We start from the raw sequence: 22,116 nt of genomic DNA, 5'->3' as shown, positions 1-22,116 counted from the left end.
CCCGCTTCCCTAGCCTCAGTATATCTGACCTTCCCGCTTCCCTGATCTCAGTATGTCTGAACACCCGCTTCATTGGGCTCAGTATGTCTGAACTTCCCGCTTCCCTGGCCTCAGAATGTCTGAACTTCCCGCTTCCCTGGCCTCAGTATATCTGAACTTCCCGTTTCCCTGGCCTTAGTATCTCTGAACTTCCCGCTTCCCTGACATCAGTATGTCTGAACAACCACTTCATTGGGCTCAGTATGTCTGAAATTCCCGCTTCCCTGGCCTCAGTATATCTGAACTTCCCGCTTCCCTGGCCACAGTATATCTGAACCTCCCACTTATCTGGCCTCAGTATGTCTGAACTTCCCGCTTCCCTGACCTCAGAATGTCTGAACACCCGCTTCCCTGGGCTCAGTATGTCTGAACTTCCCGCTTCCCTGGCCTCAGTATATCTGAACTTCCCGCTTCCCTGGCCACAGTATATCTGAACCTCCCACTTATCTGGCCTCAGTATGTCTGACCTTCCCGCTTCCCTGGCCTCAGTATGTCTGAACTTCCCACTTCCCTGGCCTCAGTATGTCTGAGCTTCCCGCTTCCCTGGCCTCAGTATGTCTGAACACCCGCTTCCCTGGGCTCAGTATGTCTGAACTTCCCTCTTCCCTGGACTCAGTATATCTGAACTTCCCGCTTCCCTGGCTTCAGTAAGTCTGAACTTCCCACTTCCCTGGCCTCAGTATATCTGAACCTCCCACTTATCTGGCCTCAGTATATCTGAACTTCCCTCTTCCCTGGCCTCAGAATGTCTGAACTTCCCACTTCCCTGGCCTCAGTATGTCTGAACTTCCCGCTTCCCTGGACTCAGTATATCTGAACTTTCCACTTCCCTGGCCTCAGTATATCTGAACTTCCCGCTTCCCTGGTCTCAATATATCTGAACTTCCCGCTTCCCTGTCCTCAGTATGTCTGAACTTCCCGCTTCCTTGGCCTCAGTATATCTGAACTTCCCGCTTCCCTGGCCTCAGTATGTCTGAACATCCCACTAATCCGGCCTCAGTATATCTGAACTTCCCGCTTGCCTGGCCTCAGAATATCTGAACCTCCCACTTCTCTGGCCTCAGTATATCTGAACTTCCCGCTTCCCTGTCCTCAGTATGTCTGAAATTCCCGCTTCCCTGGCCTCAGTATGTCTGAACCTCCCACTTATCTGGCCTCAGTATGTCTGAACTTCCCGCTTCCATGGCCTCAGTATGTCTGAACTTCCCACTTCCCTGGCCTCAGTATGTCTGAACTTCCTGCTTCCCTGACCTCAGTATGTCTGAACACCCGCTTCCCTGGGCTCAGCACGTCTGAACTTCCCGCTTCCCTGGCCTCAGTATATCTGAACTTCCCGCTTCCCTGGCCTCAGTATGTCTGAACTTCCCACTTCCCTGGCCTCAGTATATCTGAACCTCCCACTTATCTGGCCTCAGTATACCTGAACTTCCCGCTTCCCTGGCCTCAGTATGTCTGAACTTCCCACTTCCCTGGCCTCAGTATGTCTGAACTTCCCGCTTCCCTGGCTAAGTATGTCCGAACTTCCAACTTCCCTGGCCTCAGTATGTCTGAACTTCCCACTTTCCTGGCCTCAGTACGTCTGAACCTCCCACTTATCTGGCCTCAGTATGTCTGAACTTCCCGCTTCCCTGGCCTCAGTATGTCTGAACCCCCCACTTATCTGGCCTCAGTATGTCTGAACTTCCCGCTTCCCAGGCCTCAGTATGTCTGAACTTCCCACTTATCTGGCCTCAGTATGTCTGAATTTCCCACTTCCCTGGCCTCAGTATGTCTGAACCTCCCACTTATCTGGCCTCAGTATGTCTGAACTTTCCACTTCCCTGGCCTCAGTATGTCTGAACTTCCCGCTTCCCTGGCCTCAGTATGTCTGAATTCCCGCTTCCCTGGCCTCAGTATGTCTGAACCTCCCACTTATCTGGCCTCAGTATGTCTGAACTTCCCATCCCTGGCCTCAGAATGTCTGAACTACCCTCTTCCCTGGCCTCAGTATGTCTGAACTTCCCACTTCCCTGGCCTCGGTATGTCTGAACTTCCCGCTTCCCTGGCCTCAGTATGTCTGAACTTCCTGCTTCCCTGGCCTCAGTATGTCTGAACTTCCCGCTTCCCTGGCCTCAGTATGTCTGAACCTCCCACTTATCTGGCCTCAGTATGTCTGAACTTCCCACTTCCCTGGCCTCAGAATGTCTGAACTTCCCGCTTCCCTGGCCTCAGAATGTCTGAACTTCCCTCTTCCCTGGCCTCAGAATGTCTGAACTTCCCTCTTCCCTGGCCTCAGTATGTCTGAACTTCCCTCTTCCCTGGCCTCAGAATGTCTGAACTTCCCTCTTCCCTGGCCTCAGAATGTCTGAACTTCCCTCTTCCCTGGCCTCAGAATGTCTGAACTTCCCTCTTCCCTGGCCTCAGAATGTCTGAACTTCCTCTTCCCTGGCCTCAGAATGTCTGAACTTCCCTCTTCCCTGGCCTCAGAATGTCTGAACTTCCCTCTTCCCTGGCCTCAGAATGTCTGAACTTCCCTCTTCCCTGGCCTCAGAATGTCTGAACTTCCCTCTTCCCTGGCCTCAGAATGTCTGAACTTCCCTCTTCCCTGGCCTCAGAATGTCTGAACTTCCCTCTTCCCTGGCCTCAGAATGTCTGAACTTCCCTCTTCCCTGGCCTCAGTATGTCTGAACTTCCCTCTTCCCTGGCCTCAGAATGTCTGAACTTCCCGCTTCCCTGGCCTCAGTATGTCTGAACCTCCCACTTATCTGGCCTCAGTATGTCTGAACTTCCTACTTCCCTGGCCTCAGAATGTCTGAACTTCCCGCTTCCCTGGCCTCAGAATGTCTGAACTTCCCTCTTCCCTGGCCTCAGAATGTCTGAACTTCCCGCTTCCCTGGCCTCAGCATTTCTGAACTTCCCGCTTCCCTGGCCTCAGAATGTCTGAACTTCCCTCTTCCCTGGCCTCAGCATGTCTGAACGTCACAGCGTCTCTCCTGCCCCTCACCCTGGCCACAGGGGCCACACCCACCTTCATACACACACACACACACACACACACACGCCCCTGAGCCTGGAGACTGGGGCCCGAGCCCCGCCCCGCCCCGCACCGCCCCACCCCACCCCACCCCACCCCGCCCCCCCCACCCCACCCGCCCCTCCCCACCCCCCATCCTCCAACCCGCCCCCCCACCCCACCCCGCCCCACGCTGCCCCACCCCGCCCCACCCCACCCTGCCCCTCCCCGCCCCGCCCCGCCCCGCTGTGTGGGTGATGATAAACGTGACCACAGGTTCCTGCCAACACCGTCACTGCCAACATATGACTTGGCGCCACAATGAACAACACGTAAACAATGTGGTGTTGCCTCTCTCTCTCTCTCTCTCTCTCTCTCTCTCTCTCTCTCTCTCTCTCTCTCTCTCTCTCTCTCTCATTCTCACTTTCATATATGTATCTATTCCCACGACCACACCTCCACCTCCAGCTGTGGTCATCCAGACTGTGGTTCATCCGTTCCTGTCCTGTGGTCATCCAGGTTGTGGTTCATCCGTTCCTGTCCTGTGGTCATCCAGACTGTGGTTCATCCGTTCCTGTCCTGTGGTCATCCAGGCTGTGGTTCATCCGTTCCTGTCCTGTGGTCATCCAGGCTGTGGTTCATCCGTTCCTGTCCTGTGGTCATCCAGGCTGTGGTTCATCCGTTCCTGTCCTGTGGTCATCCAGACTGTGGTTCATCCGTTCCTGTCCTGTGGTCATCCAGGCTGTGGTTCATCCGTTCCTGCCCTGTGGTCATCCAGGCTGTGGTTCATCCGTTCCTGTCCTGTGGTCATCCAGGCTGTGGTTCATCCGTTCCTGTCCTGTGGTCATCCAGGCTGTGGTTCATCCGTTCCTGTCCTGTGGTCATCCAGGCTGTGGTTCATCCGTTCCTGTCCTGTGGTCATCCAGGCTGTGGTCATCCAGGCTGTGGTTCATCCGTTCCTGTCCTGTGGTCATCCAGACTGTGGTTCATCCGTTCCTGTCCTGTGGTCATCCAGGTTGTGGTTCATCCGTTCCTGTCCTGTGGTCATCCAGGCTGTGGTTCATCCGTTCCTGTCCTGTGGTCATCCAGACTGTGGTTCATCCGTTCCTGTCCTGTGGTCATCCAGGCTGTGGTTCATCCGTTCCTGTCCTGTGGTCATCCAGACTGTGGTTCATCCGTTCCTGTCCTGTGGTCATCCAGGCTGTGGTTCATCCGTTCCTGTCCTGTGGTCATCCAGACTGTGGTTCATCCGTTCCTGTCCTGTGGTCATCCAGGCTGTGGTTCATCCTTTCCTGCCCTGTGGTCATCCAGGCTGTGGTTCATCCGTTCCTGTCCTGTGGTCATCCAGGCTGTGGTTCATCCGTTCCTGTCCTGTGGTCATCCAGGCTGTGGTCATCCAGGCTGTGGTTCATCCGTTCCTGTCCTGTGGTCATCCAGGCTGTGGTTCATCCGTTCCTGTCCTGTGGTCATCCAGGCTGTGGTTCATCCGTTCCTGTCTTGTGGTCATCCAGACTGTGGTTCATCCGTTCCTGTCCTGTGGTCATCCAGGCTGTGGTTCATCCTTTCCTGCCCTGTGGTCATCCAGGCTGTGGTTCATCCGTTCCTGTCCTGTGGTCATCCAGGCTGTGGTTCATCCGTTCCTGTCCTGTGGTCATCCAGGCTGTGGTTCATCCGTTCCTGTCCTGTGGTCATCCAGGCTGTGGTTCATCCGTTCCTGTCCTGTGGTCATCCAGGCTGTGGTTCATCCGTTCCTGTCCTGTGGTCATCCAGGCTGTGGTTCATCCGTTCCTGTCCTGTGGTCATCCAGGCTGTGGTTCATCCGTTCCTGTCCTGTGGTCATCCAGGCTGTGGTTCATCCGTTCCTGTCCTGTGGTCATCCAGGCTGTGGTCATCCAGGCTGTGGTTTATCCGTTCCTGTCCTGTGGTCATCCAGACTGTGGTTCATCCGTTCCTGTCCTGTGGTCATCCAGGCTGTGGTCATCCAGGCTGTGGTTTATCCGTTCCTGTCCTGTGGTCATCCAGGCTGTGGTTCATCCGTTCCTGTCCTGTGGTCATCCAGGCTGTGGTCATCCAGGCTGTGGTTTATCCGTTCCTGTCCTGTGGTCATCCAGACTGTGGTTCATCCGTTCCTGTCCTGTGGTCATCCAGGCTGTGGTCATCCAGGCTGTGGTTTATCCGTTCCTGTCCTGTGGTCATCCAGGCTGTGGTTCATCCGTTCCTGTCCTGTGGTCATCCAGGCTGTGGTCATCCAGGCTGAGGTCATCCAGGCTGTGGTCATCCAGGCGAGGCATCAGCCGGATCAGGATTGTAAACCTCCTCCTACCGCTGCCGCCCATCCAGGTTGTGTTACGAGGGGAGAGGGATAGTGAGGGAGAGATAGTGAGGGAGGGATAGTGAGGGAGAGATAGTGAGGGAGGGATAGTGAGGGAGGGATAGTGAGGGAGGGATAGTGAGGGAGAGATAGTGAGGGAGGGATAGTGAGGGAGAGATAGTGAGAGAGGGATAGTGAGGGAGAGATAGTGAGGGAGGGATAGTGAGGGAGGGATAGTGAGGGAGGGATAGTGAGGGAGGGATAGTGAGGGAGGGATAGTGAGAGAGGGATAGTGAGGGAGAGATAGTGAGGGAGGGATAGTGAGGGAGAGATGGTGAGAGAGGGATAGTGAGGGAGAGATAGTGAGGGAGGGATAGTGAGGGAGGGATAGTGAGGGAGGGATAGTGAGGGAGGATAGTGAGGGAGTGATAGTGAGGGAGGGATAGTGAGGGAGAGATAGTGAGGGAGGGATAGTGAGGGAGGGATAGTGAGAGAGGGATAGTGAGGGAGAGATAGTGAGGGAGGGATAGTGAGGGAGAGATAGTGAGGGAGGGATAGTGAGGGAGAGATAGTGAGGGAGGGATAGTGAGGGAGAGATAGTGAGAGAGGGATAGTGAGGGAGAGATAGTGAGGGAGGGATAGTGAGGGAGAGATAGTGAGAGAGGGATAGTGAGGGAGAGATAGTGAGGGAGGGATAGTGAGGGAGAGATAGTGAGGGAGGGATAGTGAGGGAGAGATAGTGAGGGAGGGATAGTGAAGGAGAGATAGTGAGGAGGGATAGTGAGGGAGAGATAGTGAGGGAGGGATAGTGAGGGAGAGATAGTGAGGGAGGGATAGTGAGGGAGAGGATAGTGAGGGAGGGATAGTGAGGAGAGATAGTGAGAGAGGGATAGTGAGGGAGAGATAGTGAGAGAGGGATAGTGAGGGAAAGATAGTGAGGGATAGTGAGGGAGGGATAGTGAGAGAGGGATAGTGAGGGAGAGATAGTGAGAGAGGAGATAGTGAGTGGAGAGATAGTAGGAGGATAGTGAGGGAGAGGATAGTGGAGGGATAGTGAGGAGGATAGTGAGGGAGGGATAGGAAGATGATAAGAGAGGAGGTTGGATAGAGGAGATGTGAACGTGATGAGGATGGAGAATGGAGGATGTGAGACAGAAGATGAGAGGAATGTGACACAGAAGATGAGAGGAATGTGACACAGAGATGAGAGGAATGTGACAAGAGATGAGAGGAATGTGACACAGAAGATGAGAGGAATGTGACACAGAAGATGAGAGGAATGTGACACAGAAGATGAGAGGAATGTGACACAGAAGATGAGAGGAATGTGACACAGAAGATGAGAGGAATGTGACACAGAAGATGAGAGGAATGTGACACAGAAGATGAGAGGAATGTGACACAGAAGATGAGAGGAATGTGACACAGAAGATGGGAGGAATGTGACACAGAAGATGGGAGGAATGTGACACAGAAGATGAGAGGAATGTGACACAGAAGATGAGAGGAATGTGACACAGAAGATGGGAGGAATGTGACACAGAAGATGAGAGGAATGTGACACAGAAGATTGGAGGAATGTGACACAGAAGATGGGAGGAATGTGACACAGAAGATGAGAGGAATGTGACACAGAAGATGGGAGGAATGTGACACAGAAGATGGGAGGAATGTGACACAGAAGATGGGAGGAATGTGACACAGAAGATGAGAGGAATGTGACACAGAAGATGGGAGGAATGTGACACAGAAGATGGGAGGAATGTGACACAGAAGATGAGAGGAATGTGACACAGAAGACGGGAGGAATGTGACACAGAAGATGAGAGGAATGTGACACAGAAGATGGGAGGAATGTGACACAGAAGATGGGAGGAATGTGACACAGAAGATGGGAGGAATGTGACACAGAAGATGAGAGGAATGTGACACAGAAGATGGGAGGAATGTGACACAGAAGATGGGAGGAATGTGACACAGAAGATGAGAGGAATGTGACACAGAAGATGGGAAGAATTTGACACAGAAGATGGGAGGAATGTGACACAGAAGATGGGAGGAATGTGACACAGAAGATGAGAGGAATGTGACACAGAAGATGAGAGGAATGTGACACAGAAGATGGAAAGAATTTGACACAGAAGATGGGAGGAACGTGACACAGAAGATGGGAGGAATGTGACACAGAAGATGAGAGAAATGTACTACAGAAGATGAGAAGAATATGACAGAATATGAGAGGAATGTGACACAGAAGATGAGATGAATATGACACAGAAAATGAGAGAAATGTGACAGAGAAGAAATAACTTTGAAGCAATTGTGAACCCTTTTGTGCAGAGTAATAGCGGCGACCCTCATGAACATATTATGAGGAGCCTCACTAGACTGGTGATGAGAGATCTCATAAACTCACTGTGAGGTGCCTCACTACACTGGCCTCATGAGGGCCACAGGTCGTGATCAGATGATCCTCATGTACACACACACGTGCAAACAGACTCATAAACACACAAGTGCACACAGACTCATGCACACACACTTGCACAAAGACTCATGTACACACACACGTGGACACAGACTCATAAACACACACGTGACACAGACTCATGTACACACACGTGCCCACAGACTCATGTACACACACACGTGGACACAGACTCATGTACATACACGCCTGCTCACAGACTCATGTACACACACGTGCACACAGACTCATGTACACACACGCCTGCACACAGACTCATGTACACACACGTGCCCACAGACTCATGTACACACACGCCTGCATACAGACTCATGTACATACACGTGCACACAGACTCATGAACACACACGCGCACACAGACTCATGTACACACATGTGACCACAGACTCATGTACACACACCTGCACACAGACTCATAAATACACACGTGCACAAAGACTCATAAACACACACCTGCACACAGACTCATGTACACACACGTGCCCACAGACTCATGTACATACACGTGCACACAGATTCATGTACACACACACCTCCACACAGACTCATGTATACACACCTGCACACAGACTCATGTACACACACGTGCACAGACTCATGTACACACACGTGCACACAGACTCATGTACACACACGTGCACACAGACTCATGTACACACACCTGCACACAGACTCATGTACACACACCTGCACACAGACTCATGTACACCACACACCTGTCACACACGAACTCATGTAACACACACGTGTCACACAGACTCATGTACACACACACTGCACAAGACTCATGTACACACACACCGTGCACACAGTACCATGTACACCACCACACACCGTGCACACAGACTCATGTACCACACACGTGCACAAGACTCATGTCAATGCACACAGACTCATGTACACACACCTGCACACAGACTCATGTAACACACACACACGTGCACACAGACTCATGTACTACACACCTGTACACAGACTCATGTACACACACGCTGCACACAGACTCATGTACACACACGTGCACACAGACTCATGTACACACACGTGCACACAGACTCATGTAACACACACCTGCACACAGACTCATGTACACACACGTGCATACAGACTCATGTATACACACAAGTGTAAACAGACTCCTGTACACACACGTGCACACAGACTCATGTACACACACACGTGTACACAGACTTATGTACACACACGTGCACTCAGCCTCATGTACACACACACCTGCACATAGACTCATGTACACACACACTTGTACACAGACTCATGTACACACACCTGCACACAGACTCATGTACACACACACCTGCACACAGACTCATGTGCACATACACACGTGCTCACAGACTCATTTACATACACACGTGCACACAGACTCATGTACACACACCTGCACACAGACTCATGTACACACACGTGCACACAGACTCATGTACACACACCTGCACACAGACTCATGTACACACACACCTGCACACAGACTCATGTACACACACGTGCACACAGACTCATGTACACACACGTGCACACAGACTCATGTACACACACACCTGCACACAAACTCATGTACACACACGTGCACACAGACTCATGTACACACACGTGCACACAGACTCATGTACACACACGTGCACACAGACTCATGTCCTTATCATGAGAGTGTGAGATATGTCCTTATCATGAGAGTGTGAGTTATGTTCTTATCATGAGGGTGTGAGATATGTCCTTATCATGAGGGTGTGAGACATGTCCTTATCATGAGAGTGTGAGTTATGTTCTTATCATGAGGGTGTGAGATATGTCCTTATCATGAGGGTGTGAGTTATGTTCTTATCATGAGGTTGTGAGATATGTCCTTATCATGAGGTTGTGAGATATGTCCTTATCATGAGGTTGTGAGATATGTCCTTATCATGAGGTTGTGATATATGTCCTTATCATGAGGTTGTGAGATATGTCCTTATCATGAGAGTGTGAGATATGTCCTTATCATGAGAGTGTGAGATATGTCCTTATCATGAGAGTGTGAGATATGTCCTTATCATGAGAGTGTGAGATATGTCCTTATCATGAGGTTGTGAGATATGTCCTTATCATGAGAGTGTGAGATATGTCCTTATCATGAGGTGTGAGATATGTCCTTATCATGAGAGTGTGAGATATGTCCTTATCATGAGGTGTGAGATATGTCCTTATCATGAGGTGTGAGATATGTCCTTATCATGAGATTGTGAGTTATGTTCTTATCATGAGGTGTGAGATATGTCCTTATCATGAGGTGTGAGATATGTCCTTATCATGAGGGTGTGAGATATGTCCTTATCATGAGAGTGTGAGATATGTCCTTATCATGAGAGTGTGAGATATGTCCTTATCATGAGAGTTGTGAGATATGTCCTTATCATGAGGTGTGAGATATGTCCTTATCATGAGGTGTGAGATATGTCCTTATCATGAGAGTGTGAGATATGTCCTTATCATGAGAGTGTGAGATATGTCCTTATCATGAGAGTGTGAGATATGTCCTTATCATGAGTGTGAGATATGTCCTTATCATGAGGTTGTGAGATATGTCCTTATCATGAGGTTGTGAGATATGTCCTTATCATGAGGTGTGAGATATGTCCTTATCATGAGAGTGTGAGATATGTCCTTATCATGAGGGTGTGAGATATGTCCTTATCATGAGAGTGTGAGATATGTCCTTATCATGAGGTGTGAGATATGTCCTTATCATGAGAGTGTGAGATATGTCCTTATCATGAGGTGTGAGATATGTCCTTATCATGAGAGTGTGAGATATGTCCTTATCATGAGAGTGTGAGATATGTCCTTATCATGAGGGTGTGAGATATGTCCTTATCATGAGGTGTGAGATATGTCCTTATCATGAGAGTGTGAGATATGTCCTTATCATGAGAGTGTGAGATATGTCCTTATCATGAGGTGTGAGATATGTCCTTATCATGAGAGTGTGAGATATGTCCTTATCATGAGGTGTGAGATATGTCCCTTATCATAGGGTGTGAGATATGTCCTTATCATGAGGTGTGAGATATGTCCTTATCATGAGGAGTGTGAGATATGTCCTTATCATGAGAGTGTGAGATATGTCCTTATCATAGGAGTGTGAGATATGTCCTTATCATGAGGTGTGAGATATGTCCTTATCATGAGGTGTGGAGATATGTCCTTATCATGAGGTGTGAGATATGTCCTTATCATGAGGTGTGAGATATGTCCTTATCATGAGGTGTGAGATATGTCCTTATCATGAGAGTGTGAGATATGTCCTTATCATGGAGTGTGAGATAATGTCCTTATCATGAGAGTGTGAGATAATGTCCTTATCATGGAGGGTGTGAGATATTCCTTATCATGAGGGTTGTGAGATATGTCTTATCATGAGAGTTGTGAGATATGTCCTTATCATGAGAGTGTGAGATATAGTCCTTATCATGAGGGTGTGAGATATGTCCTTATCATGAGGTGTGAGATATGTCCTTATCATGAGAGTGTGAGATATGTCCTTATCATGAGGTGAGATATGTCCTTATCATGAGAGTGAGATATGTCCTTATCATGAGGTGTGAGATATGTCCTTATCATGAGGTTGTGAGATATGTCCTTATCATGAGAGTGTGAGATATGTCCTTATCATGAGGTGTGGATATGTCCTTATCATGAGGTTGAGATATGTCCTTATCATGAGATGTGAGATATGTCCTTATCATGAGAGTGTGAGATATGTCCTTATCATGAGGTGTGAGATATGTCCTTATCATGAGGTGTGAGATATGTCCTTATCATGAGGTGTGAGATATGTCCTTATCATGAGGTGTGAGATATGTCCTTATCATGAGGTGGTGAGATTATATGTCCTTATCATGAGTGTGAGATATGTCCTTATCATGAGAGTGTGAGATATGTCCTTATCATGAGGTGTGAGATATGTCCTTATCATGAGGTGTGAGATATGTCCTTATCATGAGAGTGTGAGATATGTCCTTATCATGGGGTGTGAGATATGTCCTTATATGAGTCACATAGGTGGAGATATGTCCTTATCATGAGGTGTGAGATATGTCCTTATCATGAGAGTGTGAGATATGTCCTTATCAGAGTGTGAGATATGTCCTTATCATGTGAGAGTGTGAGATATGTCCTTATCATGAGTGTGGGATATGTCCTTATCATGAGGTTGAGATATGTCCTTATCATGAGAGTGTGAGATATGTCCTTATCATGAGGGTGTGAGATATGTCCTTATCATGAGAGTGTGAGATATGTCCTTATCATGAGTTGTGAGATATGTCCTTATCATGAGGTGTGAGATATGTCCTTATCATGAGGTGTGGAGATATGTCCTTATCATGAGGTTGTGAGATATGTCCTTATCATGAGGTGTGAGATATGTCCTTATCATGAGGTTGTGAGATATGTCCTTATCATGAGGTGTGAGATATGTCCTTATCATGAGGTGTGAGATATGTCCTTATCATGAGGTTGTGAGATATGTCCTTATCATGAGAGTGTGAGATATGTCCTTATCATGAGAGTGTGAGATATGTCCTTATCATGAGGTTTTGAGATATGTCCTTATCATGAGGTTGTGAGATATGTCCTTATCATGAGAGTGTGAGATATGTCCTTATCATGAAGTTGTGAGATATGGCCTTATCATGAGGTGTGAGATATGTCCTTATCATGAGGTTGTGAGATATGTCCTTATCATGAGGGTGTGAGATATGTCCTTATCATGAGTGTGAGATATGTCCTTATCATGAGGGTGTGAGATATGTCCTTATCATGAGAGTGTGAGATATGTCCTTATCATGAGGTTGTGAGATATGATCCTTATCATGAGGTTGTGAGATATGTCCTTATCATGAGAGTGTGAGATATGTCCTTATCATGAGGTTGTGAGATATGTCCTTATCATAGAGTGTGAGATATGTCCTTATCATGAGAGTGTGAGATATGTCCTTATCATGAGGTGTGAGATATGTCTTATCATGAGAGTGTGAGATATGTCCCTATCATGAGTTTGTGATATTCCTTTTGAAGGGTTTGTAGCATGTCCTTATCATGAGAGTGGAATAAGTCCTTATCATGAGAGCTAGTGGATTATGACCACACAAAGAGATGAACGAGGAAAGCCAGGAGCCGCAGGATCTGTTGACATGCATGGAGATAGCAGGCGCTCAGCAGCCATCGGCAGGACCAGCCAGCCAAGGAGATCAGCCAGGAACAGAGGACCCGCCAGGATACCAGCCAGGAGCAGAGGACCAGCCAGGGAAGCCAGAACCGCCAGGATCAGCAGGACCAGGCCGCAGGAAGCCACCAGGGACCACCAGGGACCAGCCAGGGAGCCAGGAAGCCGCAGGGACAGCAGCCAGCAGGACCAGGAGCCGCCAGGCCAGCAGGAACCAGCAGGAAGCCAGGGAGCCAGCAGGACAGCCAGGGACAGCCAGGAACCAGAACCGCCAGGGAACAGCCGAGCCAGGACCAGCCAGGGAGCCAGCCAGGGAGCCAGCCAGGAAGCACCGCAGGGAACAGCCAGGACCAGCAGGGAGCCAGCCAGGGAGCCAGCCAGGGAGCCAGGACCAGGGAACCAGCCAGGAACCAGCCAGGGAACCAGCCAGGGAGCCAGCCAGGGAACCAGCCAGGGAACCAGGAAGCCCGCCAGGGAGCCAGCCAGGAAGCCCGCCAGGGAGCCAGCCAGGGAGCCAGCCAGGGAACCAGAAGCCCCAGGGAGCCAGCCAGGGAACCAGCCAGGTAGCCAGCCAGGGAACCAGCCAGGGAACCAGCCAGGGAGCCAGCCAGGGAGCCAGCCAGGGAGCCAGCCAGGAAGCCCGCCAGGGAGCCAGCCAGGGAACCAGCCAGGGAACCAGGAAGCCCGGGAGCCAGCCAGGGAGCCAGCCAGGGAACCATCCAGGGCGCGGCCAGGGACCAGCCAGGGAAGCCGCCAGGAGCCAGCCAGGGAGCCAGCCAGGAACCAGCCAGGGAGCCAGCCAGGGAACCAGGAAGCCCGCCATGGAGCCAGCCAGGGAGCCAGCCAGGGAACCAGCCAGGGAGCCAGCCAGGGAACCATCCAGGGAACCAGCCAGGAAGGCCGCCAGGGAGCCAGCCAGGGAGCCCGCCAGGAAGCCAGCCAGGGAGCCAGCCAGGGAACCAGGAAGCCCTTCAGGGAGCCAGCCAGGGAGCCCGCCAGGAAGCCAGCCAGGGAGCCAGCCAGGGAACCAGGAAGCCCGTCAGGGAGCCAGCCAGGGAGCCAGCCAGGAAACCAGCCAGGGAGCCAGCCAGGGTGCCAGCCAGGGAGCCAGCCAGGGACCCAGGAAGCCCGTCATGGAGCTAGCCAGGGAACCAGCAAGGGAGCCAGCCAGGGAACCAGCCAGGGAACCAGCCAGGAAGCCAGGGAGCCAGCCAGGGAGCCAGCCATGGAACCAGGAAGCCCGTCATGGAGCCAGCCAGGGAACCAGCCAGGGAGCCAGCCAGGGAACCAGCCAGGGAGCCAGCCAGGGAACCAGCCAGGAACCAGGAAGCCCGTCAGGGAGCCAGCCAGGGAGCCAGCCAGGGAACCAGCCAGGGAGCCCGCCAGGAAGCCAGCCAGGGAGCCAGCCAGGGAGCCAGCCAGGGGACCAGGAAGCCCGTCAGGGAGCCAGCCAGGGAGCCAGCCAGGGAACCAGCCAGGGAGCCAGCCAGGGAACCAGCCAGGGAACCAGCCAGGGAACCAGCCAGGGATCCAGCCAGGGAGCCAGCCATGGAACCAGGAAGCCCGTCATGGAGCCAGCCAGGGAACCAGCCAGGGAGCCAGCCAGGGAACCAGCCAGGGAACCAGGAAGCCCGTCAGGGAGCCAGCCAGGGAGCCAGCCAGGGAACCAGCCAGGGAGCCCGGCAGGAAGCCAGCCAGGGAGCCAGCCAGGGAGCCAGCCAGAGGACCAGGAGGCCCGTCAGGGAGCCAGCCAGGGAGCCAGCCAGGGAACCAGCCAGGGAGCCAGCCAGGAAGCCCGCCAGGGAGCCAGCTAGGGAGCCAGCTAGGAAGCCAGCCAGGGAGCCAGCCAGGGAACAGGAAGCCCGTCAGGGAGCCAGCCAGTGAGCCAGCCAGGGAGCCAGCCAGGGAGCCAGCGATCCATCCAGGGAGCCAGCCAGGGACCCAGCCAGCCAGGGAACCAGCGAGGGAGCCAATGATCCAGCCAGGGAACCAGCCAGGTAGCCAGGAAGCCCGCCAGGGAACCAGCCAGGGAACCAGCCAGGGAGCCAGCCAGAAGCCAGGGAGCCAGCCAGGAAGCCAGGGAGCCAGCCAGAGACCCAGCCAGACAGGGAGCCAGTGATCCAGCCAGGGAACTAGACAGGGAACCAGCCAGGGAGCCAGCCAGGGAACCAGCCAGGGAGGCAGCCAGGGAGCCAGCCAGGGAACCAGCCATTGAGCCAGCCAGGGAACCAGCCAGAGAGCCAGCCAGGGAGAAAGCCAGGGAACCAGCTAGGGAACCAGCCAGGGAACCAGCCAGGGAGCTAGCCAGGGAACCAGCCAGGGAGCCAGCCAGGGAACCAGCCAGAGAGCCAGCCAGGGAGAAAGCCAGGGAACCAGCCAGGGAGCCAGCCAGGGAGCCAGCCAGGGAACCAGCCAGGGAGCCAGCCAGGGAACCAGCCAGGGAGCCAGCCAGGGAACCAGCCAGGGAGCCAGCCAGGGAACCAGCCAGAGAGCCAGCCAGGGAGAAAGCCAGGGAACCAGCCAGGGAACCAGCCAGGGAGCCAGTCAGGAAACCAGCCAGAGAGCCAGCCAGGGAGAAAACCAGGGAACCCGCCATCCAGCCAGGGATCCAGCCAGGGACCCAGCCAAAGAACCAGCCAGGGACCCAGCCAGCCAGGAAACCAGCCATCCAGCCAGGGAGCCAGCCAGGGACCTAGGCAGCCAGGGACCAGCGAGGGAGCCATTTAACCAGCCATGGAACCACCCAGGGAGCCAGGAAGCCCGCCAGGGAGCCAGCCAGGGAGCCAGCCATCCAGCCAGCAAGCCAGCCAGGGAACCAGCCAGGGAGCCAGCCAGGGAACCAGCCAGGGAGCCAGCCAGGAAACCAGCCAGAGAGCCAACCAGGGAGAAAGCCAGGGAACCCGCCATCCAGCCAGGGAGCCAGCCAGGGACCCAGCCAAAGAACCAGCCAGGGACCCGGTCGGCCAGGGAACCAGCCATCCAGCCAGGGAGCCAGCCAGGGACCTAGGCAGCCAGGGAACCAGCGAGGGAGCCATTTAACCAGCCATGGAACCACCCAGGGAGCCAGGAAGCCCGCCAGGGAGCCAGCCAGGGAGCCAGCCATCCAGCCAGCAAGCCAGCCAGGGAACCAGCCAGGGAACCAGCCAGGGAGCCAGCCAGGGAAACAGCCAGGGAAACAGCCAGGGAACCAGCCAGGGATCCAGGAAGCCCGCCAGGGAGTCAGCCAGGGAGCCAGCAAGCCAGCAAGCCAGCCAGCGATCCAGCCAGGGAACCAGCCAGGAAACCAACCAGGGAGCCAGCCAGGGAGCCAGCCAGCTAACCAGCCAGCAAGCCAGTCAACCAGGGATCCAGGGAGCCAGCCAGGGAGCCAGCCAGGGAACCAGCCATCCAGCAAGCCAGTCAGCCAGGGATCCAGGGAGCCAGCCAGGGAGTCAGCCGGGGAGCCAGCCAGCCAGCCAGCCAGCAAGCCAGTCAGCCAGGGATCCAGGGAACCAGCCAGGGAGCCAGCCAGCCAGCCAGTCAGCAAGACAGTCAGCCAGGGATCCAGGGAGCCAGCCAGGGAGCCAGCCAGGGAGCCAGCCAGCCAGCCAGCCAGCAAGCCAGTCAGCCAGGGATCCAGGGAACCAGCCAGGGAGCCAGCCAGCCAGCCAGCCAGCCAGCCAGCCAGAGATCCAAGGAGCAATAACAAAGGTTTGATTAGCTTCTTCCTTTGTCTCCAGCCAGGGAGGGAGGGAGGGAGGGAGTCAGGAAGGCTGCTGATATATCAGGGAGGTCTGGCTGGCGAGAAGTTGAAATGAAATGTGTTTTCTTAGTTGACATTCTTGAGGTTGTCTACAGCTGAAGCAATACAGGAAGGGAGGGAGGGAGGAAGGGAGGCAGGCAGGGATGCAGGGAGGGAGGGAGGCAGGGAGGGAGGCAGGGATAGAAGGAGAGAGGGAGGGAGGGAGGGAAGGAGGGAGAGAGGGAGTGGTGGAAACCTTTTCCTTGTAGGTTAAGTCGACAATCATGTTGTCGGGGATACAAATGTGACCATTAATATCTACTCTCAGGATCGAGCCATTGTCTAGTGTGGCATAGATCCCTCCCTCCTCATGTTAACATCCTCCACTATAACATACAACTATAACATACAACCATAACATACAACTATAAAATACAACCATAACATACAACTATAACATACAACCATAACATACAACCATAACATACAACTATAACATACAACCATAACATACAACCATAACATACAACTATAACATACAACCATAACATACAACCATAACATACAACTATAACATACAACCATAACATACAACCATAACATACAACTATAACATACAACCATAACATACAACCATAACATACAACTATAACATACAACCATAACATACAACCATAACATACAACTATAACATACAACCATAACATACAACCATAACATACAACCATAACATACAACTATAACATACAACCATAACATACAACCATAACATACAACCATAACATACAACTATAACATACAACCATAACATACAACCATAACATACAACTATAACATACAACCATAACATACAACTATAACATACAACTATAACATACAACCATAACATACAACCATAACATACAACTATAACATACAACTATAACATACAACCATAACATACAACTATAACATACAACTATAACATACAACTATAACATACAACCATAACATACAACTATAACATACAACCATAACATACAACCATAACATACAACTATAACATACAACCATAACATACAACCATAACATACAACCATAACATACAACTATAACATACAACCATAACATACAACCATAACATACAACCATAACATACAACCTATAACATACAACCATACATACAACTATAACACACAACCATAACATACAACCATAACATACCAACATAAACATACAACATAACATACAACTAGTATAACAATACAACCTATATCATACAACTATAACATACAACCACAACATACAACCACAACATACAACTATAACATACAACCATAACATACAACCATAACATACAACCACAACATACAACCATAACATACAACTATAACATACAACCATAAACATACAAACCATAACATACAACCATAACATATCACAACTATAACATACAACTATAACATACACTATAACATACAACCATAACATACAACCTATAACATACAACCATAACATACAACTATAACATACAGCTCATAACATACAACCATACAACAACCATAACATACAACTATAACATACAACCATAACATACAACTATAACATACAACCATAACATACAACCTATAACATACAACCACAACATACAACCATAACATACAACTATAACATACAACCATAACATACAACCATAACATACAACCATAAATACAACCATAACATACAACTATAACATACAACCATAACATGCAACTATAACATTACAACTATAACATACAACCATAACATACAACCATAACATACAACTATAACATAACAACTATACATAAATATCAACTAAACATAACTAACCATAACATACAACCATAAACATACAACTATAACATACAACTATAAATCAACATAACAATACAACTATACATACAACCATAACATACAACCATAACATACAACTATAACATACAACATAAATAAACCAATAACATACAACCATAACATCAACATAACATACAAACTATAACATGCAACCTATAACATACAACCATAACATACAACCATAATAATAAACCCATAAATAACAACTATAACATCAAGACTATAACTATGATAACATAAATAAACTAATACACATACAATCAAACATTACAACAATAACATACAACTTATAATACAACAAATATAAACTATAAATGATCACTACAATATAACATGCATATAATATCAACTAACATAGGCAACTATAAATGCAATCCATAACATAAATAGAACTTTAAATAATCAACTGAAGATATGAACATTTAATAATACAACTAAATATAAACTTGTAAATGATCAACTAAATTAAACTATAAATGAACCACTAAATACAACAGTAACATATCAACTATAATTAAACTTATAATGACCATGAACATAAAGGAAACTTGATTATAAATATCAACTATAGAATGCAGAAAAACTATAAATGTCAACTAAAATGACAACTATAACACGCAACTATAACATGCGAACTATAACACCACACTTGGTATAGTAGGGAGGCTAGAGAACTTGTTCACTTTGGCTGCAAGTTATCACAAAGTTAGGAATAAATATGTTTATATAATGATCAACTGAAGATATGGAGGAACGTTTGTTATAATGATCAACTGAAGATATGGAGGAACGTTTGTTATAATGATCAACTGAAGATATGGAGGAACGTTTGTTATAATGATCAACTGAAGATATGGAGGAACGTTTGTTATAATGATCAACTGAAGATATGGAGGAACGTTTGTTATAATGATCAACTGAAGATGTGGAGGAACGTTTGTTATAATGATCAACTGAAGATATGGAGGAAAGTTTGTTATAATGATCCACTGAAGATATGGAGGAACGTTTGTTATAATGATCAACTGAAGATATGGAGGAACGTTTGTTATAATGATCCACTGAAGATATGGAGGAACGTTTGTCATAGTGATCAACTGAAGATATGGAGGAACGTTTGTTATAATGATCAACTGAAGATATGGAGGAACGTTTGTCATAATGATCAACTGAAGATATGGAGGAACGTTTGTTATAATGATCAACTGAAGATATGGAGGAACGCTTGTTATAACGATCCACTGAAGATATGGAGGAACGTTTGTTATAATGATCAACTGAAGATATGGAGGAACGTTTGTTATAATGATCAACTGAAGATATGGAGGAACGTTTGTTATAATGATCAACTGAAGATATGGAAGAACGTTTGTTATAATGATCCACTGAAGATGTGGAGGAACGTTTGTTATAATGATCAACTGAAGATATGGAGAAACGTTTGTTATAATGATCAACTGAAGATATGGAGGAACGTTTGTTATAATGATCAACTGAAGATGTGGAGGATCGTTTGTTATAATGATCCACTGAAGATGTGGAGGAACGTTTGTTATAATGATCAACTGAAGATATGGAGGAACGTTTGTTATAATGATCAACTGAAGATATGGAGGAACGTTTGTTATAATGATCCACTGAAGATGTGGAGGAACGTTTGTTATAATGATCAACTGAAGATATGGAGGAACGTTTGTTATAATGATCAACTGAAGATATGGAGGAACGTTTGTTATAATGATCCACTGAAGATGTGGAGGAACGTTTGTTATAATGATCAACTGAAGATATGGAGGAACGTTTGTTATAATGATCCACTGAAGATATGGAGGAACGTTTGTTATAATGATCAACTGAAGATATGGAGGAACGTTTGTTATAATGATCCACTGAAGATGTGGAGGAACGTTTGTTATAATGATCAACTGAAGATATGGAGGAACGTTTGTTATAATGATCCACTGAAGATATGGAGGAACGTTTGTTATAATGATCCACTGAAGATGTGGAGGAACGTTTGTTATAATGATCAACTGAAGATATGGAGGAACGTTTGTTATAATGATCAACTGAAGATATGGAGGATGTATGATAACCCTACGGACATTACAACACACATTCCACTTACTGTGCTCAGTTGTGAGAAGTAATCCTAGTGTTACCTCGCACACATGAGCGGGGAGGGGGTTGTTATTCCATGTGTGGCGAGGTGGCGACGGGAATGAATAAAGGCAGACAGTATGAATTATGTACATGTGTATATATGTATGTCTGTGTGTGTATATATATATGTATACGTTGAGATGTATAGGTATGTATATTTGCGTGTGTGTGGACGTATGTATATACATGTGTATGTGGGTGGGTTGGGCCATTCTTTCGTCTGTTTCCTTGCGCTACCTCGCTAACGCGGGAGACAGCGACAAAGTATGATCATATATATATATAACATGTGAGCTGACGATGTGATGATGTTGTTATCTTGAAGTAACTTGTGTTGTCTTCGATGATAACATGTCATCACATAAACCACCTTTATGTATATTGACATATGATTACTTCACACAACTGAACATAGTGAGTGGAATGTGTGTTGTCATGTGCGTAGGGTTATGATACATCCTCCAGCTGAGGTTGTTGGGTTGTGGTTCATCATGATCTGTGTTATTATAACCTCTCTCTCTCTCTCTCTCTCTCTCTCTCTCTCTCTCTCTCTCTCTCTCTCTCTCTCTCTCTCTCTCTCTCTCTCTCTCTCTCTCTCTCTCTCTCTCAGTATGTCATCAGTTCAGGTAACTGGTACTATTTGCTTGAACACACAGACCACTGAGGAACACTCACATAAATGTTCATCATCTTCCACATAACCCAAGTAATGTTCATCATCCTGTACATTACCTGGGTATTGTTCATCATCCTGTACATTACCTGGGTAATGTTCATCATCCTGTACATTTCCTGGGTAATGCTCATCATCCTGTACATTTCCTAGGTAATGTTCATCATTCTGTACATTACCTGGGTAACGTTCATCATCCTGTACATTACCTGGGTAATGTTCATCATGTTGTATATTACCTGGGTAATGTTCATCATCCTGTACATTACCTGGGTAATGTTCATCATCCTGTACATTACCTGGGTATTGTTCATCATCCTGTACATTACCTGGGTAATGTTCATCATCCTGTACATTACCTGGGTATTGTTCATCATCCTGTACATTACCTGGGTATTGTTCATCATCCTGTACATTACCTGGGTAATGTTCATCATGTTGTATATTACCTGGGTAATGTTCATCATCCTGTACATTACCTGGGTAATGTTCATCATCCTGTACATTACCTGGGTAATGTTCATCATCCTGTACATTGGTTAATGTTCATCATCCTGTACATTTCCTGGGTAATGCTCATCATCCTGTACATTTCCTAGGTAATGTTCATCATTCTGTACATTACCTGGGTAACGTTCATCATCCTGT

This window comes from Panulirus ornatus, chromosome 5 (assembly GCF_036320965.1).
Source record: "Panulirus ornatus isolate Po-2019 chromosome 5, ASM3632096v1, whole genome shotgun sequence".
NCBI classification, from domain to species: Eukaryota; Metazoa; Arthropoda; class Malacostraca; order Decapoda; family Palinuridae; genus Panulirus; species Panulirus ornatus.
The sequence above is the reverse complement of the archived record's forward strand: the minus strand, read 5'-3'. Positions refer to the sequence as shown.